This window comes from Taurulus bubalis (genome assembly GCF_910589615.1).
Source record: "Taurulus bubalis genome assembly, chromosome: 21".
Classification (NCBI taxonomy): Eukaryota; Metazoa; Chordata; class Actinopteri; order Perciformes; family Cottidae; genus Taurulus; species Taurulus bubalis.
The window spans coordinates 8,321,343-8,330,257 of NC_136609.1; positions in this window are offsets into that span (position 1 = coordinate 8,321,343).

The following is an 8,915-nucleotide window of genomic DNA, read 5'->3' on the forward strand; positions in this document are numbered from 1 at the left end:
GTGTGTGTTCTTGTCAAGCAAACGATCCAAATGCAACAACTTGTGCAGTCGTATTATATAGCACTGCTTCAAACTACTGCTAATTAGGGTTTTCTTTACAGGCTGCGACGTGGATTTTAAAACCACAGTAGGGATAAATATTTAATACGTCTTAGATCTTTGAAAAAGGGAGAGGAAAAAAAGTGAATTTGCCTATGTGCCTCTTCAGTGTGGAGGGATGAACGTGTTTAAAATAGCCCTGCTCTCTCAACTCTTGCAGCCTCTATACAACACAGGCCTATGGGTGAAGACTGACTTAATTGTTTTGACTTGGAACGTCAAGAGTACAACAACAGGAACACACGGAGCCCAGAGCCAAGGATGCTCAGATACTGTTGCATGAATTTAGAGTTTGCTGAACTAAAACCAAACAAAAAACTGACAAAGTAAATGCATGCTAGATTTGCGCTCTCTTATTGTTGGAGGGATGAAAGTAGTTCAGGTTCAAAGATGGCAGGTGCATGCTGGGGCGGGCTTTGTCTTCAACGGGAGCTGTTCCAGCAGATATCATGGAGTATATTACTCTGGAGATAAAAACAACACATTGGAAATGACTTACATGTGATGTTTCACACTCGAAGGTATAGTCTGCGTGAGTGTACTTTTTAATTCTGTTTTTTTAGCACATTATTACCCTCTTTTTTCTTTGAGAGCAATCCCTTCCTCTTAAATCTTCAAGATTAAGGAATGGCTATAATTCCAAATAAGAGGCTTCTTAAATCCGCATAAGAGACTTTAGGGTCTTAGTGATCTCACCATGGGGGCGGTCTTAAGCCCCAAACACCCCGTGGAAGTGTGTCACGAAGACCGAGACGGTGGGGGACTCCAGACGGTTGGGGGGATGTGACCTATGAGTCACATGTGATCCGTGGTTTGGATGGACTTTTGGGGACAGGTCTGTTGAGAAAACCACGGAATGTGTCACTTAGATTTCATGAAAACAAAGGCGTTTTAACATGCGGCCATTTTTTTATTCTTTTAAAGGGAGCAGAGTTTGTTGCGATCTGGTTACTCCATTGATTTAACACGTTTATTTCTAAATCATTTGATATTGTACAGGTAAAAAGAGCGTTATACTTGATCACACAAAAATGAGCAAAAGAAAACCTCAAATTAGGACAAAACATGAACAGATGAAGCGACAGACATGACTTCAGTGGCCCTGAGGTCCAAAGCAGCCACTTAGTTTACCTCGGGCCGCTCTTCAAACAAAAAGAATCAGCAGCCAGATGTACAGCACTGCTTTCAGGGCTGCCAAATGGCACACTGTTGGGAAGCCGTAGAATCTGTTGGTTGGTCCAACTGTCCGCCCTGTCCGCCCTGTCCCGACACATTTGAGTAACGATCTCTGCTTTGAAATGAGAACAAAATTAATAGGAGAGGTCTTTGATGTGCAAGTTTGGAACTCTGCATCTGCCAAAACACTTTGGACTTCACAACTTTTTGACCCTGACGTTTGCTGCGGTTTGAGGAAAAACTCATTAAAAAAAAAAGAAGCCAAGCCAATTCCAGTGTTGCTACGACCGTTTGACCTCCACATCCGTCCAGATCAGACAGACTGCACAGCATTCAAACACATCATCAAATGTATTTAGCATGTCGAAAAATATTAGAGTGTGCCTGCGAGGCCTCTGGTCATGAACATGTATGTATATAAACACTTCATATAAGCTGCAAGGAGGGTTATTGGGTGCAGAGAAATTCTCAGGAGTTCACGACTTGTATGCAACTTATGAACATGAATTTATTATGATGGCAGCGTTTTAAAAAGCACAAACAGCTCAAGGCGGCGTGTTCAATCATACATGTACAATGCAAATACAGTACAAAACATGGTCTTTTCATGCATTGTGCTCCACATTTAGTCGACACGTGTCTTGTTTATTCAGGGATATCTCAGCAAATGTGCACATCTCTTTTCACCCCCCCCCCCCGTCCCCCTCTTTTTTATTTTCCTTGGTACATTCTACTTTTGATCAAGGACTGTCCTGCTCCATACCTGTGATCTAAGAATTCCTCCAAAGAAAAGAGAAGCAGCTCAATCTGTTTCCTGCAGATACCTTTTAGCAGGAAAAAAGGAAAACGTGTCGTCTCTGAAGAGACGTCTCGCAACATGCTGGATATACTGTGATTAAAACCCAGGTGCAGTGATTCAATCTGCATTTTGTTTCCCCCACCCTTCTGCTGTATAGAATCCAAAAGGGGGAGAAAAAAAGTTTCTTGCATCGCACAGAGAATACAGAGTTCATTTTGAGAGCAATAGGTTGAAAGTTTACTTCTCTAATTGATATGACTTAGATGCACTTCTGGTGCGCCGAGACCCAAAAAAACAGAAAGGAAAACATTAAAAAATGAAAACAATGAAAAAGAGAGAAATATGAAAACAGCTTACATCTCATCTTCTTTGTGCTTTGCATGACAGCTCTTTGAGGAAGAAAATAGCTGGGATCCACTGCAGTGGTACCACTGATGTTGGCACACCATGAAACATTTAATTGCACCGTCATTCGGCGGAGGAAGGATTGGCCTCTGCCGCACGTCTCCCCGGGTCATGAGAGCCCATCAGTGATCCTGTTCAATGTTCAAGCGGGCTGGGCCAGGCACTTCTCCAAATGGGTCATTAGCTTGTAATATTATTAGAAACACTTTGGGCTACCATTCCATATTTCTGCAGCGGGATCACGAGGAGATTTGTTCTCGCAGTCGGGAGCACAAGTGTCACTTGTGACTCGTCTCGGGAGGGCGTCGCTCTCTCTCCCTCTCGCTCGCTCCTCGTTTTTATTGCAGATGTCACGGGCGACCTCGCCGCGTGATCGTCACGGAGTTACCAGGAGCGGTCGCTCATGGACGTGCACACGCATTACGTGTGCACGAATGGGCTTTTCCTTCGCCCGTAAAACTCAATTCATTGACTCCATAGAGTGGGAGGACGGCAGTTCTGGGATGAGCTTCAACGAGCTTTGTTTGTTTATTTATTTGTTTCTCTCATGCGGCGTAGGCAATACATTTATATATGAACGAGGTCATACGTGGACTCTCGCATGCGTCTTCTATCTATCTGAACCAGGCTGGGTTTGCACTCGGCGTGGGACAAGCGGTGAGTCAGAGTGAGCAGCTGAAAGTCAAGGAGATTTTAAATGGTCCACGTGGGAGGGATATTAATCCCACAGTCAGACAGGTATCGAGTTAGCCCAGCCACATGCCCGCAGCAAAACAGGAAGGAAGTGGTAAAGTAGTGAAGCCCGCCTCTTGCTCGATTTGATTGGCTACCCCGACCAAGCTTGATATCGATGAGCAGTGCCCGGCCCTGGAAAGTTATAGAATCTTTCAGTCTAAAAACCATCGCGTCACGGAGTTACATGCACCAACCAGCTTCCGTTGCCGATAGTGGAGACCGCCTCGGTGAGGCCTTCAATCTAGATTTGATATGCATTTGTGGTGCTACTTATGCTCCAGATTCCAGCTGACTGGGACCAGTACCCAGCAACTAGATAAAAATGCCTTTTCAATAACATAAAATGTTTTTTTTAAATGAGAACCAAATGCCTCTTTGATAAGAAACAAAGGCCTCTTTGATATGTGTAATGAGGGCTTTTAAAATGAAAATAAACCACAGACAAAGACCACATGTATTATCATAGGCAGCACAAACACTTGCACAGAGAGCCCTGAGGTCCGCCCAGCTGCATGGAACCTTCACAGACAAAAACTCATTTCAAAAGAGCCTGAAGACCAGCAATGACTGAAAAAGCTAAAATTAGCTCTGCATTCCGACAAGGAAGGAAGGTTCAGGATGTGCAGTTCCACACCTCCCATAAGCCCCGAAGAAAGGCCGTCTTCACACCCTGATTGGCCAAAAGGGGAAATGCGCCAAGCTGCTTTCAAATCCTAATTAGGAGCCGGGCCCCACACCCTGCACAACAGGGGAGCTGAATAACCCTCCAAACAACTCAGGGGGAACTTCAGATTTTGTTAACCCAAAAAGTAAACAATGTATTCGTCGACACGATGAGCACTAACCTCAAAAAGGCCTCCACGAAACGGTATTTCTTCAGCATTTTCTGACAGAAGATCAGATTAAAATATTTCAGAGTAATAGAGCAGAGAGGGAGTGGCCACTTTAACTCTCATTTGTTCATGAATGTTGGAAAACATACCAGATTTTCTTGACCTTTCCAAGCACATGGTTTTCCAAATGAAACACGTGATGTTTAAATGTGTGATATAATCATCTGCAGACATTCTGCTGAGGTCCTCATGATTTAGATCAAACTGACAAATCCTGGCATCTGGCATGCCTTCAGTGTGACAGCACTATCTGGATGCTGAGCTACGTTCAACTCGTATGTGCCAAGAAACTTAATTTCTGGCCCCATTTCAATGTCTAGACGTCCGAAAGGTCGCGTCCAATTCCTTTACAGTTTTCGGCCTTTGCATTTTCCGCTCATTGTCACACCTCTGCACATTCATACAAATCTAAACAGGTCCATCATGTGACGATGCGGGTGTAAAATAAATGACGTCAAAAGATTATGCCCTATTGGGTTGAGCCCTCTTTGTACAGCGTTCATAGAACTCAAGATTCTGTCTAATTCAATATTATATTCTCAATAAAATAATCCCAGATAGGGTTTAAAGGGCTTAATCAATCATATAGGATACGCTAATGGCTTTTATGTACTTTACGAGAGTTACTGTTCCCCGGTTGATTTAAGAAGAGGAAAAGGTATTTCCAAGAGAACAGAACAAATCAATGCAATCCATAAAATCTGTTTCCGTACTCCAACGTTACCCACCATTTAATCCATCAATTGGTTATGATCTCACTCTTCATTTTCCTCTATTGCTCCCCGTCCACTCTCACTGTGCTATACTGTATGTGATAAAACTCTGCGCACACTCCATTAAAGGGATAAATCCTCCCTTAGATACTTTTAGTGTTACATATCATCAATCTGGGATGTTCAACACATTCCAGGAGCTATTTGGTGATGAAGTGCTGTAATTGTCTTTCTCTCACTGTGCCTGTGTGGATTTGTAGTCCACATAGTATCTTCCTACATTACCCAGAGTCCAACAGCTTACCTGAGCTTCCATCTGCGATGTATTCAGCAAAGGTTAATAGCGATTAGCGGTTTGTAAGACCTTTTCCCGGAGCTGGTGCCTCTTGAACATCAGTGCAAGATGGAGGCATATTTAGTGACACAGCCGCAGTGCAACATTGTCGACGCCAAAAACAAACAACAAAGCAGAAGTTTCCCAAAAATATTGTCAGAGGACTCTGGGTTTCAACGTTTGATTTGAGGGAAGGCTTTTTCCCTTTCCACACAGCAGTTAGTTGTTTCATCCCCAATACCTGCGAGGCCCCTCTCCGTACAGCAGATGCAACGCAGCACATCCAACGACATCATATTTCTGATGTGCTGATGGGAAATTGGGTCACCGGCTTGATGATTTCAACTGTGTGCCAAGCGAACAACAGGATAGGGGTTCAATGTCCATGGCTTCGTAGCAAGCTGCTCGGATTGGCAAAGGCGGCATCATAAGACGCCCCCGGGGTAGAGCTCAGTAACAGACCACGGTTCAGGCAGGAAGTGGGTGTGTACTGACAGACAAAGTCGGCCACTCATAATGGCTCTTCATTCATGTTTGGAAATCGGGAATACACTACACGGCTTATGGGCACTCGATAGGGATTACTCTCACTTCAGGGCCTTGAAATGCCGCCCTGTGATTTCTTTATGTGCTCGGTTTCTTCTTTTTTTCCTTCAACAGTCGTATATTTGTCAAAGTGAGGAGTTCAAGTAGGTATTCCGTGCCAATGTTGTCCAATGAATACACTCCAGCAGATTTGGAAGCCATTACTGCATCGATTGACATTTTAATAGATTTAATGCAAATTTGTTCCGCTCAAACATGCTCAATCTTCCGTATCGCTTTACTTAAACATGCACTTCATGCACGTCTGCCTTTCATTGCCCCAGTGCACGCTGGGATGTGATCCAGTCCTCCGTCACGACCCTGAAGAGCAAGGCGAGGGTGTGGAAAATGGTGTGGTTGGAGGGATTGATGGATGTGCATTTCGTTCTAAATCATCCCCCATCAATTAAAGTGACCACAGGTGGACTGAAGCGATGGAGATGTCAAGGGGAGAATTTAAATGCGCCTCCAATCGACTTGTCGTGTCACTGCAGAGCGAGTTTAAGCAGCAGTTCATCGGGGTGCCAAGGCTAGGTAAGGAAACCATGGTTGAGAAGCAAACTGTTGCACTATGTCAGGCCCTTAAATAAACACAGTTGTTTGTTTTATGGGGAAGTTTAATTGCGACACTCAATTATAGTTTTTTTGAGCATTAAAACCAATAGAGCGTCACAGTATTTGCATATTATAAAACATTATTATCTATCATGGGTTGAACCAACTGCATCAATCACGTTACATTAAATGGAATGCAGCTTCCCTTATTAGACAAACCTTTCCTCGCAACATCGATAAAGTTAGCGAGGAAAATTTGATTAATTTGAGTCAATTAGAGCAAATCGAATTTAAGTTTAATGAGAGTAAAACTGATCGAGATCATTACATTTATGATGAAGTTCAGGGTACAGAGGCGCGGTTTACTCTTCTGTTTTTAACAAGCCTTCTGAGCCCCTCAAGTTCTCAGAAGGCCAATACTGAATCACTTTAATTCATTAACCTTTCATATTGACAGAAGTTTTGGGTGCGATTGCTTAAGATCAGGAAACCTCACATTTCCAGTATTTTTCAACTCCGTTTCAGAGAGAAATGCAAAACATATGCCCAACTTATAAAACACGACACACAGGTACAGTAACATTTGCTGAAGAGGAAATTCTAAACACGTCTTTCAACCCTGAGGAACAGCGGTGTAGCCAATTTTGACTTCAGACCTACATCTTCTCACCTCCTGCACGCACTGAACCCTTTCTGTCCCCCAGCAATCAAATCCAACAGCGGGATTGTTCTGCATTTCTGCCGCTCACTGTTCATTAAATGTCAGGAGGAATTAAAGGCGGGGAAGAGGAGCAGCTTGAATAAAGCAATGTGTGAGGCGTTTAATTGACTGCAGCTTACTACAAAGAAGCTGCTGAAACCTTTTGGATGTGAAAGAGGGATCGATAATGTTGCCCAGAAGAGATGTTCTGTTGTTGTGCTCCCACATATGAATATTAATCACTTGCAGTAGTGGGACGATGCAGTCCAATTTTAAACAGACCATTTCATAAAATAATAACTGGGTGAGATGATATTGATTTTCCAGGCTGGTATTTGAAAGCATTTCCCGAACAAAGATAATACATCATCTGCAGTACAAATGAGACAGTGGACACTCCGTTAAGTCCACCGTCGTCTGCGCTAATGAAGGCAACTCAAATGCTATTATTGCAATAATACGCTCTTTTTTGTTGTTGTATGGAACACGTTATTTGTCTACCATTTTTTGAGCGCTCATACGCAAATAAAAAAAAGTCTAATTACATTTGCAGTCACAAGACAGGATTCTTGCCAAAACAAACAGTGTTGGGAATGAATTGTAAATAGTCACAGTTGGTTACTGGTGTTATGTTTGAGTTCAGGTGTGGGAACTTGTTTGACTGTGAATAAACCCTTTGTGCTCGGAGGCGCCTGTCTGCGGGAGCAGTGTATGTTTTTCACCAATAGTTACCTTTGCACTTGGGCTTATTACGAGTCGCACAATCAGCGTTGCTCGTGTTGCCACACTTAATTGCGTAACACTCGAGAGCGGCGAGAACGCCGGTGTTACTTTGCAGCAGCAGCCTCGACCTCTAAACATGAACATCCACAGTCATTGTATACCAAGAAAGAGGTACTTAGCTTGAGTGTGCCCCCATGTTTCATCATGGTTGTGCAAATGGAAATAACAGAGCCTCGTGACGGTCACAAGTGGGTGTCAGACGAAGGCGCTGTATGCTGGTGGCTAAAATTAAGATAAACATGAGTACGAAAACATTTCTATAACGCATTTCTCCTGAAGCTCAGTTCTTGTTCTCTCTTGTATGCTTTTTCTTTTATTAAAAACATATTCAAATCATTCTCAGGGTTTTCTATTTGCAGAAGTGTTATGAGGCTCCTCTAACAGGCTGGGTCATTCTGACACTTAAGTGAACTGCAAAAGGCTGCGTACAAAATTACATTTTAAGAAAAACAAGTCCCAGCTGAGATTTTTCCCCCCCCATGTACTCTTCTTTTGAGTTTTGGCTGTTGACTTATCTTATGAAATGGATCTAGTACCACTGCGGCTCTGTTGTAACATGGGCGCCTCAGTGAGCTTCAGCTGAGAAGAGATTCCATTTATTCGAAGCGAGCGCCCAAAGCAAAGAATCTCTCTGAACACAGATATGCACTTTGCTAATGTCTCACCTTTAGAGCAGCGTACTGCATACGAGTCTCACAGGATCAGTCTGCGGAGGCTAATTTGTCTTCCCTGCTGTGCGAGCGTATCCCTCCGTGAGTTTGCATGCCTTAAATGATGCGTGTCGGCATACAAATTCATCAACATTTATTTATCCGTGCTGGTGGGGTATATTTATTATATTTGTATGGGTGTGCTGCACGTGTGTTTGTGTTTTTCCATCGTTGTGCACTGAGGTTGCGGGTGTGTTCCTCCAAAGGAGCTTCAAATGCATCAATTATGACAGAAAATGGAGGAATTAGATAAGGTCCATCGTCCTCCCCGGGGAGGGGATGAAAGGCAGACGGGAAAGCAAGATTGGTGGAAAGCCCAGCAGCCATTGTTGTGTGATTAAGGACCAGGTTTGAGCCATTGTGGGGGGTTACATTATTCACACAGCGGGGAAACAAACATGCATGCACACATCCATATGCACCGTGGA